The sequence below is a fragment of the Equus asinus genome, chromosome X (assembly GCF_041296235.1).
Source record: "Equus asinus isolate D_3611 breed Donkey chromosome X, EquAss-T2T_v2, whole genome shotgun sequence".
Classification (NCBI taxonomy): Eukaryota; Metazoa; Chordata; class Mammalia; order Perissodactyla; family Equidae; genus Equus; species Equus asinus.
The window spans coordinates 38,738,816-38,762,216 of NC_091820.1; the positions used below are offsets into that span (position 1 = coordinate 38,738,816).

At 44.9% G+C, this 23,401-nt stretch overlaps 1 long non-coding RNA gene across 1 annotated transcript in view; it reads left to right on the forward strand.

The window, feature by feature from the left end:
* The window catches only part of LOC139042706 (uncharacterized), a 60,038-nt gene extending 45,329 nt beyond the window's left edge, over positions 1-14,709 (forward strand). The window contains exon 3 of the long non-coding RNA XR_011499754.1: positions 10,970-14,709. This is a non-coding gene — a long non-coding RNA (uncharacterized lncRNA). The remainder of the gene's footprint in view (positions 1-10,969) is intronic.
* Positions 14,710-23,401: the final 8,692 nt, after the last annotated feature.

Below are 23,401 nucleotides of genomic sequence, written 5' to 3' on the forward strand. Positions count from 1 at the left end.
GCAGTCTCCAAATTCTTCAGCATTCAACAGGTTCCTCCTGTCAGTCTGATCTCTTGCTCCTAAGCCGCAGGGCTTAAGGAGTCACTGAGAAGCTATTCCTCTGCCAAACAGACAGAAGCGCATAGCAAACATCACCCCATTTTTCTTGAGGGCTACATGTGAATTGCCCAGCATCAAGGCAAGAGAAACCCCACCATTCAGAAGGATTCTGGTTCTGGCAACAGCAGGCCATTAATTCAGAAAGAAAGACCACTGTTACAATTGAATGCCAGAGGTGGGGAAATGTCAGTCTAACTGCTGACCCACTCAGTTGTCTCGTCTACTGGCATCTAAAGCCAGGCCACACAGAGTTTGGGGAGAGAACAAGAGTTTGTCTGGGGAGATCAAGCGTGAGGGGCTGAGGAAAGGGAAATATGTGTATTGTGAGTAGAAAGGGTGAGCAACGTTTCTTACATTCCAATTGCTCTGTGTTTTATAGAGCCTGGTCATGAAGGGATTCTATGCATGAAAAGTTAGTGAAGCGCCTGTGAAATAAAGCAAGAAGCTCTGAGACAGAACGTATTAAAGGTAGCCCGGGGAGACATACTTCTGACAACTTGATGAATGCTTAGGTGTGATGGCCCCTTCCTTCAACACTGATGGCAAAGTCTTTGATATTAAGGAAAGGACACAAAAGAGGTAATTATGATAAATACGATTTTCAAGGAATAGAAAGGATACCATCAGAGTAAAACCCTGAAGTGGTCATAGCCACTAAGAATCATTATTAGTTTGCTGAAGCTAATGACAGTTTGGCTCTTAGAAATTGGTAGGAATGGGGTTTCTGGTGGGAAGAGAAGAGAACATTCAATTTCTTTTTATCCAAAACTTATCCCCCAGAAACAGCTAAAATGTCTTACCATAGTTAAACCCCTAAGCTACAATACACAAATGTTTTAATGATACAGTCCTTTTTAATGACACTACTGACTTGTAATGTGTTTGTGTTGGTTTAGAGTTTAATTTCTGCCCTTAGATTGACATGCAGAGTGTGCTTTTCAGTAAAATGGCATCATTCATCAAGGTGTGATCATGAATTCTGTCCAGATGTGTTAAGTGCCACTGTCCTTGGATGGCCTACTCTGCAGGGCCAATGGGACAAAGCCATCTTGCCCGAGGAGAGAGGAGACTCCTGAAGAAAGAGCTGTGAATAGCTCCTGAAGTGGAAAGGCACTCAGGAGAGAGGGAGTAGACAAACAGGGAAGGACAGGCCCCAACACATGGCATGCTGCTGCTCCAAGATGAGCAATGGAACCCAGCGCCCACTGACATGCAGACGTGGGAATCCTCAGGCTGGCCCTTGGCCCTGGGCCAGAACATAGGGCAGGCCAGGAGTATCTACCTCATTCTTGGTATCCCTCTCTGCTTTTTTGAGACCCTCCTATTTTAGGCTTTCTGACTTGCTCTCCAAAATGTTCTATTGCCTGGATAAGGGGAACATTTCCAACAAACTCTTTCACACTGAGATACGACCCAGGGCGCTTACCCCCACTATCACCTTTAAATTCTAAAAGAAGACGCTGAAGTGAGCAATGCATCACCTAAAGGGGTTTGGGTCTAAGCAAATATGTGATACGGTCCCTTTATCCACCTGATCCCTGAAATGGACATCTGACTGTGATTGTTCTCAGAGACTCTTTACCCAAGTCTGGAATGAGAACCCCTTTATCCTGCAGAGAAACCATTATCCTTGCAGTTTGGTTGGAGTTGAAACCACCGGCCCCTCCTGACCATAGGGCTGGGCCTCCTGTGATCTAAGCTGGCCAATCAGCATTGACCTCCCTCCTCAGCATAGTACTGGATGAAGGGAGGGCACATTACACAAATCAGCCAATCACAGTCCTCCCCAAGACCTTTTTTTGCCTCCCAAGGAAGATACTGTGGGAGAGCCCTGATAATGCTATTTGAGTCCCTAGATCTAGCTGTACCACAAAACATAGAACACTGCATTTCCCAGTTGTATGAGCCAATAAATTCCTCTAAAAACTTTGGCGTTTGATAGAGAGGATCCAAAAGACCAACAGTCATCATAATTACTAACTATAGTTTTTGCCTTGTTTCTGTGTCCTTCTATCCAGGTCATTCTGAGTCTTTGAAAACATAGAGTAGAAATTCAGCCATATCCATTGGACAGCTTGGATGGAAATAATGATGGCACGGTTAACGTCGATGTAATGCTCAGATGTAAAAACTTTCTGTGAATGCTTGAAATTACACCATAATGTAATCTACCCACCCTGTGCAGATATATGGCCCCTCTGCCAGTGAAATTCATTTCTGCCTAAGTTGAACGCAGTAAGCATATAATACAAGGAGGCAGATGGAACATCATAGTCAGCAGTTAAGCCAACTTTCCTATAAGCCAAGGAAGAGAATTTTAGACAAGTGCAACCCAGAGCTGAATCGAGTAAAAGGTATCTAACTGGAGAAGAATACCCAAATGTAAGATTATTATCTTGTGACAACAAGGCAGCCTCAGTTGCCTAGGTGACTCCTACAGGAACAGTTAGCCATGTGGCTTTCTTTATAACCTGGCAGGATAGGCTGTTATCTCCAGGGTCTGACATCAGGAGCTCCAGATAAATGAGCCCTTGTTTGCCATCTTCCAGGACATGGCAGCGTAAGTTCAATTAAGACAAGCCAGAGGCTAGAAATAGACTCACTAAGCTGTCCTTAAAAGGGAGCTGGCTCAACTTCAGATGTGGAGGCAGGATGAATATAATGTCCAGGAGCTGTGGGAGCAAATGGCAGAGAGTAGTCCAGGTCAGTAGTTAGGTGAGTTGAGTGACGGGGCGGAGGAAGCTCCTATTTGAAGTGCCAAGAATTCTGGCTAGTTCCCAGGGTATGGTGGCAGGGTATCAAGGAGCAGGCTATACAGGGATAGTGATTCTTGGGAGTCTAAGCAGTTGGCAGTAAGCCTCAGGGACATCTTACAACAGGGAGCAAGACTACGGGTACTGAACTGGCTATGGAAACCAAAACTTGACTCCACGGCTAGCCAGATTGGGGAAAAAGTGTTAGGATACACTGGAAAGAGAAATTGTGGAAAGGTGTTAGGATATGCTAGAAAGAGACAAGCACAGAGCTCTAATCTGAGAGCATCTGGGGGTGTATTGTCATGGCAGATACCCGGACTAAAGAAACAAGACAGGAGCCAATTCTATAAAATGGGCTATAAAGACCCAGAACCAATTTAGAAGCAAGCAGAGCCCAACGCTGAGCCCCAGAATGTTAAAATAGAGCTCCAGAAATTTCTGCTGAGAACAGACAGCATTTGTTGTAGAGAATGAAGCAAGATTTAGCCTCTAGGTGGGAATGGAGGGGTCACTTTAAGAAAAAAGGATAATAGTGACTAAGAACCCAGCTGGAAATGTCACTGCTACCATCCTGAAACCTCCCTCGGTTCTATGTATGCCAGCTCTAGAACTGGATCTTGTTTTTAGCACTGTTTTTCCATTCATGAGAAAAATTCGTATTAGTATATGGGTCATAATTTAAATAATTATCAGCCATTTATGGCTTAGAATGAATTTGCGTACACATTTCCTTCCTGAGAGCAGGTATTGATGGAGGGTGGAAGGAATTATTCATACAGCAGAGTCTTACTGAGAGGCTAAGAGCAAGGCACTGTGCTGTGAACCAGGGATACAAAGATGAGGCAAAGTACGTGTGCTTCATCCCTGGAGAGCTGTATAACTTTCTAGATTCAAGGTGGGAAGGAAGCCACTAAAAGGAAAAAAAAAGATGTGCAAGAGGGAAGCTAGATAGATTAGAGACAAATATTTTCTTATTTTCCAGTGTTCCCAAATATGACTCATTTCTCCATGGCAATCCCACAGATGATCCTTGCTATCTCCCCACAGCCCTTAGCCCAACTCATCCCTAACTCTTCAAACGGCATCAGGGCTTCTTGGTCCACGCTTACAGTCAGGAGTAGAGATGCTGGCAAGATGGTTTTGTCCAATATCCTTTGATTTATTGATAAGGAAAATCAAGCTCAAAGAGATAAAGCAATTGGACAAAATCATGAAGGGAGTTCATGACAGTTCATGGGTTCCCCAACCTTCTGGCCAAACCCCTTCCACTGCAGCACAGCATCTCCTAACAATAAGCCAGGGGGGCTATAACAACGGAGAAACCCCAGGTCATTTGTTCTCCAATGTCTACTTCACAAAGGTCAAACCCCCTGGCCTGGCTTTCAAAGTCTTCCACTCTCTTTGGTCTATATAACTGTACTACTTGATTTTTCATTACTCATCTACTTCAATTATTTGACTCATCATTCCCAGAATATCATCTGTGCTTTCCTATTTCCGTGCCCTTGCTCATGCGGTCCTCTCCACCAGAGCCTCTACTACCACCATCTCTATATAAAGAACTCCTACCAATTCTTCAGTGCTGTCCCATTCACAAAGTCATCCCCAATCTCACCCACCGGCAAAGATCTCTAGCTATTTTTGTGCTTGTACCGTTCAAATGGCTCTTACCACATACCACCTTCCCAGATGGATATTTTGTAACTGTCTTATCTGTCCTAATGAAAGACAGGGACTCTAATGCATATCCGGAACTCCTCCAACACTCCCAGCGCAGTAAATTCTGGGCATCGTAAATATCTGATGATGAATGAATGAACTGAAATGAATTAACTTGAATTCATGTTGTTGACAGAAAGGTGGAGACCAAATCAAAATGGTGCTGTTCCAAAGTTTAGCCTGGCTGGGGCAGGCTAGATGGGCCAGAGAAGGAGAAACCAGTTGGAGGCTGGAGAGGAACCAACTAAGGGACCTGTGATTATCACAGAGTGAGGAGATAAAAGTAGAGATCCAGACGGTAGAACTGTGCCTGGACGGAAAGAGCAAACAGGAAAGGCGTTACAAGCCAAGGCACGGAAGGGTCAGGTTTCATCCTGGGAGATTAAACATGGAGGTGCCCGAGGCACAAATCAGCAGACAGCAATTGCCAAACTGTTTTGCGTTTTTCTCCTTCTTGATGAAAGGTCTGGACTTCGTTGATAATCATTCACTTTTTTAAATTTAGCTGAGAGGTCTTGGAAGTCTCTGAGGCACAGGTATGCAGGCTTTGTCCCCAGGAAGCCTGCCGCGCCTCCTTCCTCCCCACACCCCTGCTCTGTGGAGACATCTCCAGGCCAGCAATTAACCTCACTTCAAACACTCCACTTCGGTTTAGCTTATATTTGGGGATTTTCCGTAAGATGTATCTCGAAAAGAAGAATTTACTGTTTAAAAAAGTGTTTTTTATGGCTCAGCAATTTCATTCAAGAGAAATGAAAATATATGTCCACACAAAAACTTGTACATGAATGTTCATAGCAGCACTATTAATAACAGCCGAAAGGTAGATGCAAGTCAAATGTCCATCAGCTGATGAATGGATAAACAAAATGGGGCTTAGCCAGGCAATGAGATGTTATTCAGCCTTAAAAAGGAATGAAGTGCAGGGGCTGGCCCCGTGGCCGAGTGGTTAAGTTCGTGCGCTCCGCTGCAGGCGGCCCAGTGTTTCGACGGTTCGAATCCTGGGCGCGGACATGGCACTGCTCGTCAGACCACGCTGAGGCAGCGTCCCACATGCCACAACTAGAGGAACCCACAACGAAGAATACACGACTATGTACCGGGGGGCTTTGGGGAGAAAAAGGAAAAAATAAAAAATCTTTAAAAAAAAAAAAAAAGGAATGAAGTGCTGCTACATGCTAAAAACAGGTGAACCTTGGAAATATTATGCTGTGTAACAGAAGCCCGTCACAAAAATCGTGTATTGTATGATTCTGTTCATATGAAATGTCCAGAATAGGCAAATCCATAGAGACAGAAAGTAAATTAGTGGTTGCCAGGGTTGGGGAGGTAAGGAATGACTTCTAATGGGCACAAGGTTTCTTTTAGGGGAGACAAAGTTGTTCTAAAATTAGATTGTGGTGATAGTTGCTTGACCTGTGAATACATTAAAAAAAAAACTTTAAAAAGTGAATTGTATGGTATGTGAATTATATCTCAATAAAGTTGAGGGTTTTTTTCAATTTAAAAATCTTAGGGCCGGCTCCGTGGCTGAGTGGTTAAGTTTGCGCGCTCCGCTGCAGTGGCCCAGGGTTCGGATCCTGGGCGCAGACATGGCACCGCTCGTCAGGCCACGTTGAGGCGATGTCCCACATCCCACAACAATTGGACCTGCAACTAAGATATACAACTATATACGGGGGGGTTTGAGGAGATAAAGCAGAAAAAAAAATTTTTAGAATCTTTTGCTCTAGGGCAGTGGTCCTCAACTGGGAGCAAGGAGGTGATTTTGTCCCCCAGGGAACATTCGGCAATATCTAGAGACATTGTTGATTGTCATAACCAGGGAGGTGCCACCGGCATCTAGTGAGTAGAGACCAGGGCTGCTGCTAAACCTCCTGCAGTGCCCAGGACGCCCCACAACAGAGCATGATCTGGCCCCAAATGTCAATAGAGCCATGGCTGAGAGACGCTGATGTAGGGTTTAAGTGCTTTAAAATAAAGATGACTGTTGCCAATACTCTTACCAAAGTTTGCTACTGTTGCTCTATTAGGCACTTGCTACCCCCCATCCCCTGCACACCCCTGGGTCTCTGGAGTTGTTCCACATCTTTCATAACTGGCCTCTCAGGGCTAAAGTGGCCACTAGGATGCTCGAATTCCTGTGTTTATTACAGTGATCAGCTCCTCCCCTTTCAAAATGGTTAGAAACCACTTTAGGATTACAGTCAGAGCTCTTGAAAATATTTATGCAACAAACAATTTTTCAAGATAATTATGGTTCTACAAAATAGACAGGGCATATCCTAACATTCTAAATAAAGTACCATATTTTAGAAAGTAAAGCAACATCCATATTATATGGTCTATAAAATTTAAATCTATGCTTTAAAAAGAGAACTTACATGAAATTCATACACAAGTCAGCAAGTTTTTTATTTATCAATATATCTTTATACAAAAGATGCATTATAAAGCTACAGGATCTGGTGAGACTAGGCAGGTATTTACAGGCCAGATCCAAATGAGGGCGAGCACCTATGGAAAAACTTTGTGACAGACAAGACATGGAAAAAAGCCCTGTACTGGGCTAGCTCTCTACAACACTGGGAGGCCGGAAACATTTGTTTTCAGCGGTCAGAGCCTCCCTCACCGGCTTTCTTGGTTTCCTTCAGGGACACCGCTCAGATGCTAGAAGCTTTCTTCTTTCCGCCTTCCTCCTACCACACTTCTAACAAAAGCAATTCTCAGAAAAAATTCTGGCAAGATCTTCACCTGGAAGTGTACGTGGTTCATAATGTCTAAATTTTATTTTCCCAAGAGTGTGTGTGTTACAAAAGCTATCAGAGCCTTTAGCCAAGGGAATGAGAGTATAAAAGTGGAAACTTAAGGGGCTGGCCCAGTGGCCGAGTGGTTAAGTTCGCGCGCTCCGCTGCAGGCGGCCCAGTGTTTCGTTAGTTCGAATCCTGGGCGCGGACATGGCACTGCTCATCAGACCACGCTGAGGCAGCGTCCCACATGCCACAACTAGAAGAACCCACAACGAAGAATACACAACTATGTACCGGGGGGCTTTGGGGAGAAAAAGGAAAAAATAAAATCTTTAAAAAAAAAAAAAAGTGGAAACTTAAGACTTGCTAGATGGGGCTATGGAATTAGCACATCAAAGCAATAATATGGATGAATCTCCAAATAATTATGCTGAGTAAATGAAGCCAGACGAAAAAGATTGTATACTGCCTATACAGTATACAAAAGCTTGTATGCTGTAAAAGATTCCATTTATATAAAATTCTAGGAAATATAAACAGAAAACAGACGGTGGTTGCACAGGGATGGGACAGTGGGAAGATCGGGTGGGAAAGAGGGATTACAAAGGGGCATGAGGAAACTGTTGGGGGTGATGCATATGTTCACTATCCTGATCATGGCAATGGCTTCACAGGTGTGTACCTATGCCAAACTCATCTTATTACGTACACTTTAAATGTGCAGTTTATTGAACATCAATTATAATCAATAAAGTGGTAGGAAAAAATTAAGCTTACAATATTTTTCTTAGAAAAGAGCAATGTGCAATTTCCAAAGGAAAGTTAAACTTGCAAGTTATAGGGATGGCAAAGCAAGATTATGTCCTAAAAACACATTGTTCTAAATTTCATCCCAACTGAAAAAAAATTAATCTGTATTACACTGCAAGAGCAAAATCTAGTAGGCATTGCTAGAGCTTAATAAAACTGAAGTAAACCTTGGGTTGAGGCTTGAGATAATTCCCTCCTTTGCTGGTTCAGCGGGCTTACATTGTTCTCTTCTGAACCCCAAATCAGTTCCCAAGCTCCTCCCCCTCCATTCTACTCTGCACCCTGACCTCAGGTCCCCTGTAATCAAGAGATTACAAGAGGGTCATGAAGAGTTGGATGCAGATGGGGAACTGAACAGGACAAAGTCTACCACTGAGTAACTAGTGTCCAAGGCACACCTAGACAACCGTCTCTCATTTATGCCACCTAGATGACAGCCCAGGCGTCTTAAAATCAAGCTTCATGGATATCTTGCAGATTTCACCCAGGAGGTTGAGAAGCAGCAGGAACAGAGTAGTGGTCCCAAATAGTGACACTACTCGTACTGAGGCCACTGAAGTTCCGGCAAATTTACAGTTCTTGGCTCTGCTACAAAGAGTTCCACGTGAAGGTGGAGAGTTTGAAGGGCCGCATTCCCAGCTGTGGTCTATATATTTGTGTGGGGCTCAGCCAAGGTTCAGGGTGGAGGCACTGGAGCCCAGGCACAGGGTCTCTCAGGCAGCCCCACTGACATAGGGTCAGGAGAAATGGCTCCTTTCCCTCTGCATCTAGACATGTATGCCTATAAATGACATGTTGGTCTGGGGCTCCTCAGCCCGGGGACAGAATACCCCCTCCCCAAGCTTCTCATAAAGTGGAACAGGACCTACAATGTTGCAAAGGCTGATGTTGCAAAGGCTGTTGCTCACAAATCCCACTGAAATGCACATCCCCCAGCCCATACTCACAACAAGATGGGATGCATGTAGCGCTGCAAACAGCAGCAAATAGAATCAGAAATACAGTCCATGTTGTTGCCACTTCTACTCTTGAGAATAGTCAGGCTTCTGGGCACCTAGCAGAGCAAGCTTTTTGTGAGACCCCAGGGAAACTCCAGAAACAAGCTCTAACTTGTCACTACCCTTGCAAAAACCCCAAGCCACCAGCTGAATATGCCTGAAATTCCTTCACAAAGGAACAAGGTGGTTTTGTTTTCCTTCCACAGCTGGGTTTTGATGGTATGTGGCGCCCATTTGCCCCTACTCCCCAGCTGGGTGCTGGGCATGAGGGCTTCCTCAGATCGGAGTCAGGCCTTGGGGCAATGATGAAAGAAATGGTGAGTGCTGGGGGTCTCCTATTTGTCCTCCTTTGGAGTCCCCAAAGAGTCTTTCCTCTCTTAGCAGATTTCCTCTCCATCCTCACTCTTCCTGCTCGGTGCCCAGTGTCCTGCTCACTGCCTCCTGGGTGTGTTTCCTTCTAGGACCTCCCCATTCTCCTTGCCTCATCCAAACTGCCCTGTCCTGTATCCCACACCCTCAGGGCCAGTCTAGTAAGCTGACCACAGCTAAGGAGTAAATCCAGCACCACATTTCTTCCTCAGTTATGATCTTAAGGGAGAGAGATTTTAGTCCAAAGAGTAATTCACAGGAGATAGAAGAGAGAGAGAAGTTTTTGAGCAGTTAGGGCCTTTTAGGGCTCTTGGGTTATTCTCTACATGCTACCCCCACCCCACCCCTGGTCAGACAAGCAGGGTTATATTCCTGACTCTGCAAATCACCCAGCAATGTGATTTGTGGCAGAACTCAGTAGAGTTGGAATCTCATGGTCACTTCTGCTAAGGCTCATCTTAACACTCAGGTTACGCTGCAGAGCAGGCTGTTGATGCTGGGCAAACATTTCGTGTAATGTGACCTTGGAAGACATTACAGAATGGGACTTAGGAACTTGGGCTCCAGCACTAGACTGCCAGGGTTTCAAAGCACTTATGAGCCATGTAACTTTGGGCAAGTTACCTAACCTTTCTGTACCTTGGTTTCCTTCTCTGTAAAATGGGAAAATAATGGCACCTAACTGACAATGTTGCTGTGAGGATAAAATGAGTTAGCACGTCTGAAGTGTCTATAACGGAGCCTAAGTGCTCATTAAGAGCTAGCTGTTACTGTTAATGAAGGACAAGGGCTTCAGGACACAGATAGACAAGGTTTAAGCCTTGGCTCCATCATCTACTAGTAGTGTGACCTGAAAGCAAGTCACATGTCCTCTGTGTGCCCCAGTTTCCTAATCTGTAAGACAGGGCTAATAATGGCCCACACCTCCCCAAAGGTTGTTGTAAGAATTAAGTGAGAGCATTTCTGAAAAGCAGTTAGCACAGTCCTGAACTGAATACCTAAACAACAGGGAGACTGGTAACGGCAAAGTAGCTAGGCTGATGCTATCTGGTAAACCCAGTATCTCTCCTTGGGGAAGTCAGTGCTGTTCCACTTGCCTAGGTATTCTTTTTGGGACCTCACATGGAAACTCATTTCAAGGATTGGCTCAAAAGCACCAACTAATTCTGTCCTCCCAAAATCCTGGTTGTGGAAATGATCAAAAGGTGACTTACAGAGCACTTGCCTGGAATGGTTTATCACTCTTGGACTGACTGATAAATGGAGAGAAGAGAGCGTGACACATACATCTTTTCATCCCCTCAACTGTACCAAGTAGCTGCCTGGCACGTTGCAGGTGGGTCTGGCCCTTCAGGATCTCTCTGGGATACTGACAACACTTTCCTCTGTGGTTGCCTATTCTGCTATTCATTCAGTGCCATGCTCTAACCCTCATGAAAGCTCTCTTCTTCTTCCTTTTTTTTTTTAGGAAGATTAGCCCTGAGCTAACTGCTACCAATCCTCCTCTTTTTGCTGAGGAAGACTGGCCCTGAGCTAACATCCGTGCCCATCTTCCTCTACTTTATACGTGGGACGCCTGCCACAGTGTGACGTGCCAAGTGGTGCCATGTCCGCACGTGGGATCCAAACTGGTGAACCCCGGGCCCCCGGAGTGGAACATGCGTACTTAACTGCTGCGCCACCAGGACGGCCCCTAAAGCTCTCTCTTTCTTAATGCCAGCACCTCACCTCCTTCAAACATCTCGAGGCTTTGGTAAGAAGCAACTAGAACCAGAAGTTCCTGCTTTCCTGCAGGCTCCATAACAGCAGCCCAGCCCCCAGTCTGGGGAATCATCAGGGGGTCCCCGAATGGATCTGAGAGCAGATTTCCCATAGCTCTCTTCTCATTGCCTCAAAAAGGGTGATTTTCTCAAAGGGCTGAGAGAGGTGACATCACTACCAATTCTACAGATATTAAAAGGATAATTAAGGGAAGATTATTAACAACTTTATATCAATAAATTTGACAATTTAGATGAAATAGATGAATTCAATGAAAGAAAAAATTACCTGAGCTCACTCAAGAAGAAATAGAGAACTTGATGTCTTCACTGGTGAGTTTTACCAAATATTTAAGGGGGAAAAAAATAATACCAATTCTACACAAACTCTTCCATAAAACTGAAGAGAAGGAAATACTTCCCAACTCACTCTATGAGGCCGACATTACCCTAATACAAAAATCAGACAAAGACATTATTAGAAAAGAAAACAACAGACTGATATTTTTGTGATCATGACACAAAATTTTAAACAAAATTTTAGCACATCAAATACAATATATTAAAAGGACAATACATCATGACAGCCGGGGTTTATCCCAGGAATGCAGAGCTGGTTTAACATTTGAAAACCAATGTAATTCTCTGATATAACAAACTAAAAGAGAAAAAAAAATATGACCATCTCAATAGAGGTAGAAAAAAGCATTTAAAAAACCTTAACATTGATTTCTGATTAAAAAAAAACCTCTCAGCAAATGAGGAATAGAATAAAGATTCCTCAACTTAATAATAGGCATCTGTGGAAAATCTACAGCTAACACCCTACTTAATGGTGAAAGACTGAATGTTTTCTCCCTGAGATCAGGGATAAGACAGGGATGTCTACTCTTGCCACTTGTATTCACTATTGTACTGGAGGTTCCAGCCACTGCAATCAGGTAAGAAAAAGAAAGAAAAGTCATCCAGAATGGAAAGTAAAAAGTCATTATGATCATCTACATGATCGTCTATGTAGAAAATACAATGGAATCTATGAAAAAGCTACCAAAATGCAAAATTTTAAACAAAATTTTAGCAAATTTAAAAATGAAATTGGGGCTGGCCCGGTGGCACAGCAGTTAAGTTCACACGTTCCACTCTGTGGTGATGGTTTCATGTTGCATATATATGACAAAATTCATTAAATTGCACAATTTAAACATACGCAGTTTATTGTATGTCAGTTACCTCAAGAGACTGTAAAAAATTATAAAGGACACAGCTGCTACCTTCAAAGAGCACACAGGATCCTTGGGGAAATATTATTCGTGTAGGAAATGAAAGATGTGCTGAAACTTGAGAGATGAGGAGCACTTGCACAGGTATGGAGAACCGGGGCAGAGGGTAAGGTGGGAAGAAGATACTACTAGTGACATGAACAACATGAAAAACATAGATGATGACAAATGCAAAATGTGTTCAGAGAATTAGACATACAGTAAGTAAGAATTTGTGAATGGCCATTCTGTGGGCACAACTCCAGATAGGATTTTTGAGAGTAAAAAGATGATAAAAGAGCTATAAAGGAAATTTCTGTAGATTTACATAAAGATTAATTTCTGTCTAAGGAGATGTTGAGGTCCGCCGGAAGGTCTTCCTTAGCCACCATTTTGTGAGAAGCTTTCTGATAAAAATAAGAAATTGTGGTCTCAAGAAAGGGAGCTTAGCTTCAGTTTTACTGCTAAGATTTGAGAAAAGGAGATAAGGAAACTCTGGGGTGCCATGGAAAGCGCTGTGTATTCAACTCTTCAAAACTCCTGGAAGACAGCAGCCAGTTCCTGATTGAAAATAAAGGTCCAATTCCAAGGGCAAGAACGCAAACCTTCCATCACAGCTGCACTTCACAGCAGGTTCAGCTTATGGATGAAGAACCGTGAGGGGCAGGGGGAAGCTGGCTCTCGCACAGGGGGAGAGGTTCTGCCTTAGAGATGTTAAGAAAATTTATTCCAAAACTTGGAAATAAGGCAAATGGAGAGCAGCATGTCTTTTTAATGTCATATTGAAGCATTGTTTAACCGGTCTCCCTAGGATTACTGAAAGTTCTCTAGGGAAATGTACCTTTGTTTGACTATTTACTATTGATTGAAAGCCCAGACTCTGTGAAGTTTCATATTAACTTGTAGATATTTGTCCAGTAGAGAAACAAATGACTTCTGTCCTGTAGAAAAGATAACCCCATAGGAGATGGTTTTATTGCCCTGTGAGACATTAGCCAGCTTTGTATTTAACCAACAATGTTAATGTAATATTCTTTTATATAAAGGATTACACAAACCCAGTTCCTCAAGTACTTTTTGAACTAGCTTTCCATACTACTGGTTCTTCAATAATAAGTTGAATAAAATATTTGACATTTTGTGGTAAACACAGAGATGCACCACCCAGACCCCCTTTCAAGGAAGCTCTTGCTGCTCAGCTACCTCCAACTGTCGTAGGGGCCCTCAGCTTTGGAGACCCACCTCCCCGAGGTCATGCCCTGCCCAGGCCAGCCCACATCTGGCGACTGGGTGAGACAGAGGTATAAAGCCCGGTCTTTCCTCCCAAAAAGGGTGCTCTGACGGGCAACTCTTGCTCCAGAGCTACCCACTGGGCCGGCCAAGGCTTTGCAGGGCCTGCACCACAGCTCAACTGTCCCTCCACCCAATCCCGCTTCCTCCTGCTTCCCCGCACAGGAATCAATCCCTCATAAGCATCTTATATCTCAAACTCCATCTCAGCAACTGCTTCTGGAGAACCACTTTGTGAGATAATACTCAGAGTGGTTTGGGAAAGTAGGAGATAAGATGGGCATTTAGAGCTTGATCATTCGCCATCTGCTGGCAATGAGGGTCCCATCCCTGGCGGCAGGTGGAGCACAGACAGTCTCTGGTGCAAGATGGTGGTCCGATTGTTAAAGCTCTCACTGATGGTGAGTCAGAAGGGTATACAGGTGGAAAAGAATGCACTGCTGGACAAGATTTAGCAGGCATTTGAGACATAAGGGGGAAATAGTAGACATAAGGATACAAGGATAAAAGGATTGGATGCTATTGCTAAGTACCACTGATGCTCTACAAAAAGATAATGCAGTCAGACAACTGAACTATAACAAACAAAAGAAAGCCTGGTGTGAGAGCCAGAGGGCCTCCTTGACCGCGTTCAAAATCCCAGATCACAATGGGCAGTTCTAGATGTATGACTGCCTGGTGTTCCGTGGTCAAGTATTCTGTGTCTGCCAGAGCCCAGCAACATATCAGGACCTTTTATTTTACTTTTGATAGAAGGAACAATGTGTCATTTTTATTTACAAGATTCTAAAATCTCTCTCTTTTTTTCACTATCTTAACCATTTAAGTGTACAGCTCAGTAGTGTTAATATAAGTATATTAACATTGTAGTGCAACAGACCTCCAGAACTTTTTCATCTTACAAAACTGAAACTCTATACCTGTTAAACAACAAGTCCTCATCCCCCTCCCCCCAACCCCTGGCTATCACCATCCCACTTTCTATCTCTATGAATGTGACTCCTCTAGAAACTTCATATAAGTGGAATCATGCAGTATTTGTCTTCTTGTGGCTGGCTTACTTCCACTTAGCATAATGTCCTCAAGGTTCATCCATGTTGTAGCATGTGTCAGGATTTGCCAGGACCTATTGTTTTTTTCCCCAAAGCCCCAGTGCATGGTTGTCTATCCTAGTTGTAAGTCCTTCTAGTTCTTCTATATGAGCCTCTGCCACAGCATGGCAACTGACAGACCAGTGGTGTGGTTCTGAGACTGGGAAACGAACCCAGGCCACCAAAGCAGTGGAAGTGCCAAACTTTAACCACTAGGCCATCAGGGCTGGCTCAAGACCTATTTTTTTTTAATGTATAATTCTCCTCTGTAGACGTCATGGACTTGCTCCAGAACCCCAGGAGTCTGAGTTGGGATTGTCCCACTGGGGCTTGCTGCAAATACTCCACCATTTTTTCCCACCACTAATATTTCCAACATCCTAGTGTCTGCTGGGTCATAGACCAAGCACCAGAGCTGCTTGAACTACGTCCTGAACCTGCCACAGGGCCCTTTCCTGCTCTGAGTTCCATTCAGATCTGGTAATCTTCTATGTCACCTGGCATATGGGCCAAAGCAATAACCCCAGCTGTCAAATAAGCTGCCTGCAGAATCTGAAGAGTTCCACCAGGCATTGTCCTTCCTCCATAGTGAGAGATGCAAGATACAATAATTCATCTTCCCCTTTGGAAGGCACCTTCTGGCACTGAGCTCCGGATCACTGAACTTCTAACATTTTTAGGCAAGTGACAGTTTCCTGAATTTTCACAATGCTCATCTCTCACCCTCTGAAGCGCATGTGTCTTAACGAGTCCTCCAGCATGCTGGCTACCTCAACGGTAATTGACGTAATGAATCAATGTGATGCTCTCTGAGGTGTCCAGTCAGTCCTGATTATCTTGTACTAATTATGACAAAAGGCAGGAGAGTTAAAAAAAAAAAAAGCTTTGGGGCAAAACTGTAAATTAATATTATTGTCTGTTCTGTATGACTGTAAACTGTTTTTGATCTTATTATCTGATAGGGATAGAAGAGAACGTATTCAACAAAATTGAGGGCCACATACCATGTACCTGAGGCCATATTAATCTTCTCTAGCAATGAGACTATATCTGGCTGCCACTGGGACTGCTGCTATTTGTTGGAGCTTATGGCAGTCCACTGCCAACCTTCAGAATACAGCCAGTTTCTGCAGGAGCCAGACTGGCAAATTAGATGGAGATACGACAGGGATCACCATTCCTGCATCCTTTACGTCCTTAAAGGTGGCACTAATCTCGGCCATACTCCCAGAATGCAATGTTGCTTTTGATGTATTATCTTTGCTGAGTGAAGGGTAGTGTTAGGGGTTGAATTGTGTCCACCTAAAATTCATATGTTGAAGTCCTAACCCCCAGTACCTCAGAATGTGACCTTATGTGGCAATAGGGTTCTTTCAGATGTAATTAGTCAAGATGTGGTCATAGTGGAGTAGAGTGGGTCCTTAATCCAAAACGACTGGTGTCCTTATGAAAAGGGGAAACTTGACACACAAGACAGACACACACACAAACAGGAAGAAAGCCACGTGAAGATAAAGGCAGGCGTAGGGTGATACGGCCGAAGCCAAGGAACGCCAAGGTTGCCAGCAGTCGCCGGAATCTAGGAAGAGGCACAAACAGGTTCTCTCTCACAGCCTCAGAAGGAACCTACCATGCTGACATCTTGATTTTGTACTCCTAGCCTCCAAAACTGTGGGACAATAAATTTCTGTTATGTGAGCCACCCAGTTTGTGGTACTTTGTTACAGCAGCCCCAGGAAACAAATACAGGTATTTCCAGAGGTTTCCACTTAGCCTTCTCCACTATCATAGCTCTTACCCTAGAGGCGAAGGAGCCAATGTAGAAGTTGTGCCAACTACCCATAATGTCAATCCCAATTATACATTCAAAGACTGGTAAAATGACCACTGGTTGGGACTGTGGACTCAGTGCCCAACTATACAGCAGACAGGCTCACCGTCAGCTGGACTTGGGCCAGGACTCCATTTATTACCTGGTCCTTGTACACCCCCACTCTAATAGTGGGGCCACGATGACACTTCAAGTCTCCAGATATCAATGTCAACTCAGACTGTGTGAGTGTGCAACAGTCCTTAAAAAGTCTGGATATTTTCCTCCGCCAGTGCAATCGTCCAAGACCAGCTACAATGGCGGGGGCTCTAGTTCATCCCACTAATCTCCCTCTTCTAAGTCGCCCTTCAGGAACAGAAACCCACCAGAATTCTGGAGAAGCAGCTCCTCCATCATATATGGAGAAGTGGATCGTGTGGCACAAGGGGTAGGCTGTGCAGACACAAACATGTACCACCCAAGCCCACTTCAAGCTCCTTCAGGGTCTGCCTCAGCTTCAGAGAGTCACCTGGCCTAAGGTTACAGCCTGCCCAGGACATCCCACAAGCAGTGACTGAGCAAGGTAGGGGGGATAAAGGTGGGGCCAGCTTGGCCCAACACAAGGCACTCTGACAGGCAATATCTACTGCAATGGATTGAATGTCTGTGTCCCCCCAAAATTCATATATTGAAACCCTAATCCCAATGTGATGGTTTTTAGAGGCGGGCTGTGGGAGGTGAACAGGTCATGAGAGTGGAGCCCTCATGAGTGGGATTAGTGGTCTTATAAAAGAGCCCAAAGACCTAGCTCACTCTCTTTCTGCCATGGGAGGACACAATGAGAAGACGGCAGTCTGCAACCCAGAAGAGGGCTCTCACCAGACTCTGACCATGCTGACACCCTGATTTTGGACTTCCAGCCTCCAGCACTGCAGATGTTTGTCCTTAATAAATGTCTTGCCCCCTACTGTCTCTGTAGAATACAACATGCAACGCACGTATTGGTTCTATATTTGTATCAGAGTCATGTTTTTAACTTTTTGAAAATTGTACCTTAACAGATTTCACAGGCAGTATAGGAATTTACAAGTGCAAGCCCCTGGACAGGACACAGAATCAGTTCTTTACTAAGAGCTGTGTGAAGTCAATTGATGTCTTTACTATTATCTCAAGCAAAATTTATTTTCTGGGTTCCTTTCCTTGGGAACATGTGGAGTCATGCGTAGAGAGGGAGCTACACCGAAGAATGTAAAGGGAAGAGAAACAACTTCAGTAACACTGTGCCAACGCAAATAATCAATAACCAATCTATAGATTAGAAAGATAGAGTGATAGCTATTGAGCCAATGCTGAGGACTAGCCCAGAAGTGTTATCTTCCCCAGGGAAGAAAGCACTCCGGAGAAGCAAGGTTCACAGCGTGGTTATATACCATTTCAGAACAAAGAACATACATCAAGCATGACAGGGATACAATTCTTTCCCCAAAGTCACAAGGAGATGTTTTGCTGCAGTTTAGCACGGACACGGCAGGTCAGCTTGACCTTGGTTCTCTGGGAAGAAAAGCTTATCTTCAAAGAAGTGCTGGTATTGGCGTCAGAGAAAGGGGGACATTACACCCCTATCTTTAAAGAGTGCCTTCTTTGCTTTGGGAAAAGTTGGAAGCAGATGTACAATGCGTGTTTGGCAGGCTGTAAGTCAGGCTGCTCTGGGAAAAACAAGCTTTAGGTCCAATCAGGGTTAAAGCAGAAGGGCTTCCCCATATACCTCAATATGTGTAAACATTATTATTATTATTATTATTATTATTATTATTATCATCATCATCAATTGTAAAATATGTTGTGTTCCTTCAGGGCTTTCCCTCCTCCCTTTTGGCACCCCCCCTGCACCTTCCTCCTTCTCCTCCATTAAGCACGTGAATTCTCACTGTGACCTGGATCCCCAGAAAACCTCCAGGACCTTTTCCCCCATCAAACTCCCCTGCCCACTAAAAGTAATCCATTCTTCATTATCCCTATGGGTCACATCCCCTTAGACATGTGCTAAGAAAGGGACTCATTAATCTGATCAACCAGGCTATTTATAGCTCCTAGTAGCAATGAAAACAGTCCTGTTCCTATGCTTTTTCCAGAAGAGGAGTATATTGTGGGGATTTTAGAGCCATATTAGGGCCAGTAGGACAGACAGTCGTAAGTAGAGGCAGCCACAAGTTGTGACTTCTCAGCAGCCACTTCGATATGGAAAGACAGAGATCAGAGTGGGATTCTAAGAAGGGGTTAATGACAAGCACCATTCTGGGTTATGGCCCTCAGCAGCTAGAGTCACCTGGGCTACTCCAGAGGCTGGAGGAATGGTGAAGGCACCTGGGAGGAGAGTGAGACTGCTCCAGCCACCTTGTTACTGAGTTCCGACTCTTGTATTTCTAGGCAATTCCAGACAAGCAATTGATATAAACAGACTATTTGTCCAGTCTGGCCTTGTCTTGGAGAAATTGGCTTCAGATAAATAACACCATCCTCATTAAAACAAACAGAAATCTTGACAAAAAGAAAATAAAATTGAATCCTGAAGGCTGTGCACGTGGAGCCCTTTCTCTGTGTGATGACCAATATTGACCCGGCCAGAGAACGTTATCTGGGAGAATACTTGTCTCTGTGGGTTATCAATTTGATCAAGAGTTATGTTCCTTGTGTATGTTGGTATTCACTTTTAGGGCTTGCCTTTTCCTCCCATACTCCCACATTTATTTTTGGACTGTGTAGCTTTCCCCACTTTCCTGTGCATCACAAGAGGAAATAGTGGAAATACATGCTGCAAATGCAAGTGTTTGTTGTTGCCTTTAGATAAAGATTTCTGTTGTGTTTTAAAACTAGGTTGCAGTACAGATTCCAGATAAACCTGGTTCCAGGTCCTTAACGTACTTCTGGAATTAACAAAAAGAAACCCGCATGGGAAAATATTTAATCTCAAAAGCACCAAATGCTGGGTTCTCTAAGGAGCCCTGTTCTATGTTCCTGGAATCAGGGGTCCTCCACCAGGGCAGGACTTCTGCTTAATAAAGTAGTCTCTAAATCTCAAATCTGAAGATGCAGTTTTAGCAATGGAGGGAATTAATAAATGAATGAATGCACTGCAAGGAGGCAGAGGCGCCTGCTGGGCTTGTGACTGAGTTTAGAGTTGAACGGCGAACATGAAACTAGAGTTGCTCACACAAGGTCAAACCACATCAACGCTGCGCTACGAGGCAGAGCATGACTACGAGCCAGCGATCTCTGTGAAGTCGGCACAGGTCATCTTCAGCCCCTTTGAGGAGTGAACGGACTGAGGTACGGTGACGGAATTGGCACCAGCCTCCATCCCTAAAGCCCCGCCCGCACAGTCCGCAACTCTGGCCAAGCAATCTTTGCTCCTGCGCCAAGCCAGCGGCCAATTAGAGCTCAGCGCGCGCCTAGGGGCGGGGCTAATGGCCCCTCGGCGCACAGGAAAAGCTTGAAATCGGTGAAAGCTCTCATTGACCAATCGGATCCCAAAACGAGCCTTGACGCCCGCCCCCTTCTCCTTGGATCCAATCGCTTGCCCCCGCGCAAGCCACCGATTCAAAATCAAAGAACCAAGAAGGGCGGAGCCCGAGAAGCTGAGGCTGAAGCCGGGGGGGAGGTGGAGGCCTCAGTCCAAAAGTGCATACCTGCCTGGGACTCAGATAGGAACCGGGAGGATGAGTGGGGGCTGCAGGCAGTCAAAGTAGTGCCATTCCTGCCTCCATCAGGGGCTTCTGCTGGAACTCCCTGCACAGAGGTGGTAGCGGCCCTTAGTGTCCCCTCCAACTCACAGAGTGGTTTGTTCCAAAATAGACGCCTCCTACCCAGTGGTACCTCCCAGAGCCGACTGTTCCATCTGTGCCTCCCACAGTGGTCTAAGCTGGGAGGACAGTTTTATTCTCGACTCTTCATCCCTACGTCCCGTAGGCCCCCTAGTGGTGTGGTCAAGGAGACTTGCCCGGTGAGCCGTCCCTTATCAGCCTCCTCCCATTCCCTCAACACTTCCATCTCTGTCTCCCGCCACTCCACACCCACGTCCCCGAATGGACCTTCCGAGGCCCTGACCCTGAAGATCTTGCAGAGGGCAAAGGGCAAGGAGTCCATCCACCTGCCTCAAAGCTCCTGCCTGAGGAGTGGGTTGAGGATGTCCATATTTGGACAGCAATGTGGCAGCATCTATCAAAATAAAAACTGGGAACATCCTCTACTGGAATGTCAGCTCCACCACAGCAGGAACTTGTGGCTTTCTAGTTCCCTGATGTCTCCCCAACGCCTAGAGCAGTGTCTGGCATAAAGTAGGCACTCATTAGGTGTTTGTTGACTGACTGACTCCTTTGACTCAGCAATTCCACTTCTAAGATTGTGTGCTAAAGAAACACTCACACATGTGCACATAGCTGTGTGCACAAGGATGTACCAGCAAACTACAGGGCGGGGGTGGAGGGGAAGGACTCTAAATGACCGTTTATAGCTAGTGACTTGCAGAGTATGATTGGGGTTCATGTTATACCAGAGAGCACCTGCTGGATATGATACGAAATGAATGGGACCTGTGTGTACCCGCAGGGCTGAGGGGGCGTGCCTTGCACAGGACACGATGTTAACAGAGAAAAGCAGGTGGAACACGTGTGCGGGCGGAGGAAAGTGTCCGACCCCAAGGGGCTCGCGCCTGATCCCTGGGGGAGGAGAGGGAGCTGGGCTCTGTTTACCTTGGGGCTGGCTCCTCGGCGCTCCCTCCCAGGGCTCTCTCTGATGACTGGGCTGGGGGAGGACTGGCTCCCGAGCCGGCAGGCAGCGGATGAACCATTCCTTTCAGCTTCGTCCATTCACTCACAAATGCAATGCGCTGACATTTACCTTTGTGATTTGCATGAAGATGCAATGAGAAGCTTATCCAGACCACCAATGAGAGGACAGGAATCCCCAGTCCTAACAGTCTGGAGGGAGCCAGGCTTCCTGGGGTGGCCTGTGTGACGCCCTGACACCCAGTTGGGCCCTTGCATGGCAGGGAAAGGGGCTTCCATGTCAGTTTGGGAAGGAACCCCCGGGAGCCATAGGGAAATCTTACGACGTGGGGCCACATTAACAGAGTGCCATCCAGAATAGAGGAGGGGACAGGCCCCCTGCTAAGGGATGAGGCCTTAGCCCTTGGACCACACTTCAAGAAAGATGTGACGAAATAAGCACGATAAACTTTGAAGGGCGGTGTTCTTGTCATTTCCGCTTCACCATTATGTCTATTTCACCCGTGTCCCTTCTTGAGCTTCCATGAACTTACTAATTCAATGCTTTAAAATGTTTTCTGTAGCAAGCACTTATTGAACATTTATTATATGTCAGGACCTGTTCTAAATTCTTTACAAATGTTAACTCATGTAATATTCCTCACAACAACCTAATGAGGTAGGTAATGTTGTTTTCTCCGTTTTACAAGTGAGGCACCTGGGAAACAGAGAGGTTTAGTAACCTGCCAGAGGTCACACAGCTGGGGAATCGTGGAGCCAGGATTTGAACCAAGGCTATCTGGATCCAGAGTTCTAGCCTCAGAACCACATACTGCAGTGCCTTTTCTTTTTCTTTCTGTGGTGTTTGTGTGTGTGTGTCGGCCTCCCTCACCAGACTGTGCCACCTGAGGGTTTCGGTGGTGCCTGTGTAACTACCAGGTTTCCAGCAGTCAGGATGTACCTGACATAGCGTGGGCAACCCTGAGCAGATGCTTATTTAGTGGATTAACCTTGCCCCTTCCATCCTGGAGCGGGTTTCCGGAGTGCCCTCAGGGTGGGCACTAAGGGGTGTGAGTTTCTTTGCCTCTGACCCCAGGGAGACCCTTCTGGGCAGCTGGGAGAAGCTGAGGGGCCAAGACTCCATTCAGACTAGTAGTATTGAATCACTTTTGTTCTTAAATATTTTGAAAAGATTATATCACTACACAAAATTAGAAACAATATATTCCCACAGAAGGTAACTGTAAAAATAAACAATGAAAAATACCATATTTTATCAATTCTAAAATGCCCTTTTTTTACGTTTCAATGTATCAGAAATCAAAAATGCATCTTTTATTTTAATTGAGGTCATAATATATTATAACACTGTGAAATTCCAGTTGTACATTATTGTTAGTCAGTCACCAAACAAATATGCCCCTTTACCCCTTATGCCCACCCCCAACCCCATTCCTCTCTGGTAATCACTAATCTATTCTCTTTGTCCTGTCCGTGTGTTTGTTTATCTTCCACATATGAGTAAAATCATACAGTGTTTGTCTTTGTCTTTCTGGCTTATTTCACTTAACATAATACCCTCAAGATCTATCAATGTTGTTGCAAATGGGATGATTTTGTCTTTTTGTGGCTGAGTAGTATTCCACTGTATATACATACACACCACATCTTCTTTATCCATTCATCAGTCAATGGGCACTTGGGTTGCTTCCATGTCTTGGCTATGGTGAATAACGCTGCAATGAACATATGGGTGCATAAGTCTCTTTGAATTGTTGATGTCAACTTCTTTGGATAAATGCCCAGTAGTGGGATAGCTGGGTTGTATGGTATTTCTAATTTTTTGAGAAATCTCCATACTGTTTTCCATGTGGCCACACCAATTTGCATTCCTACCAGCAGTGTATGAGGGTTCCCTTTTCTCCAC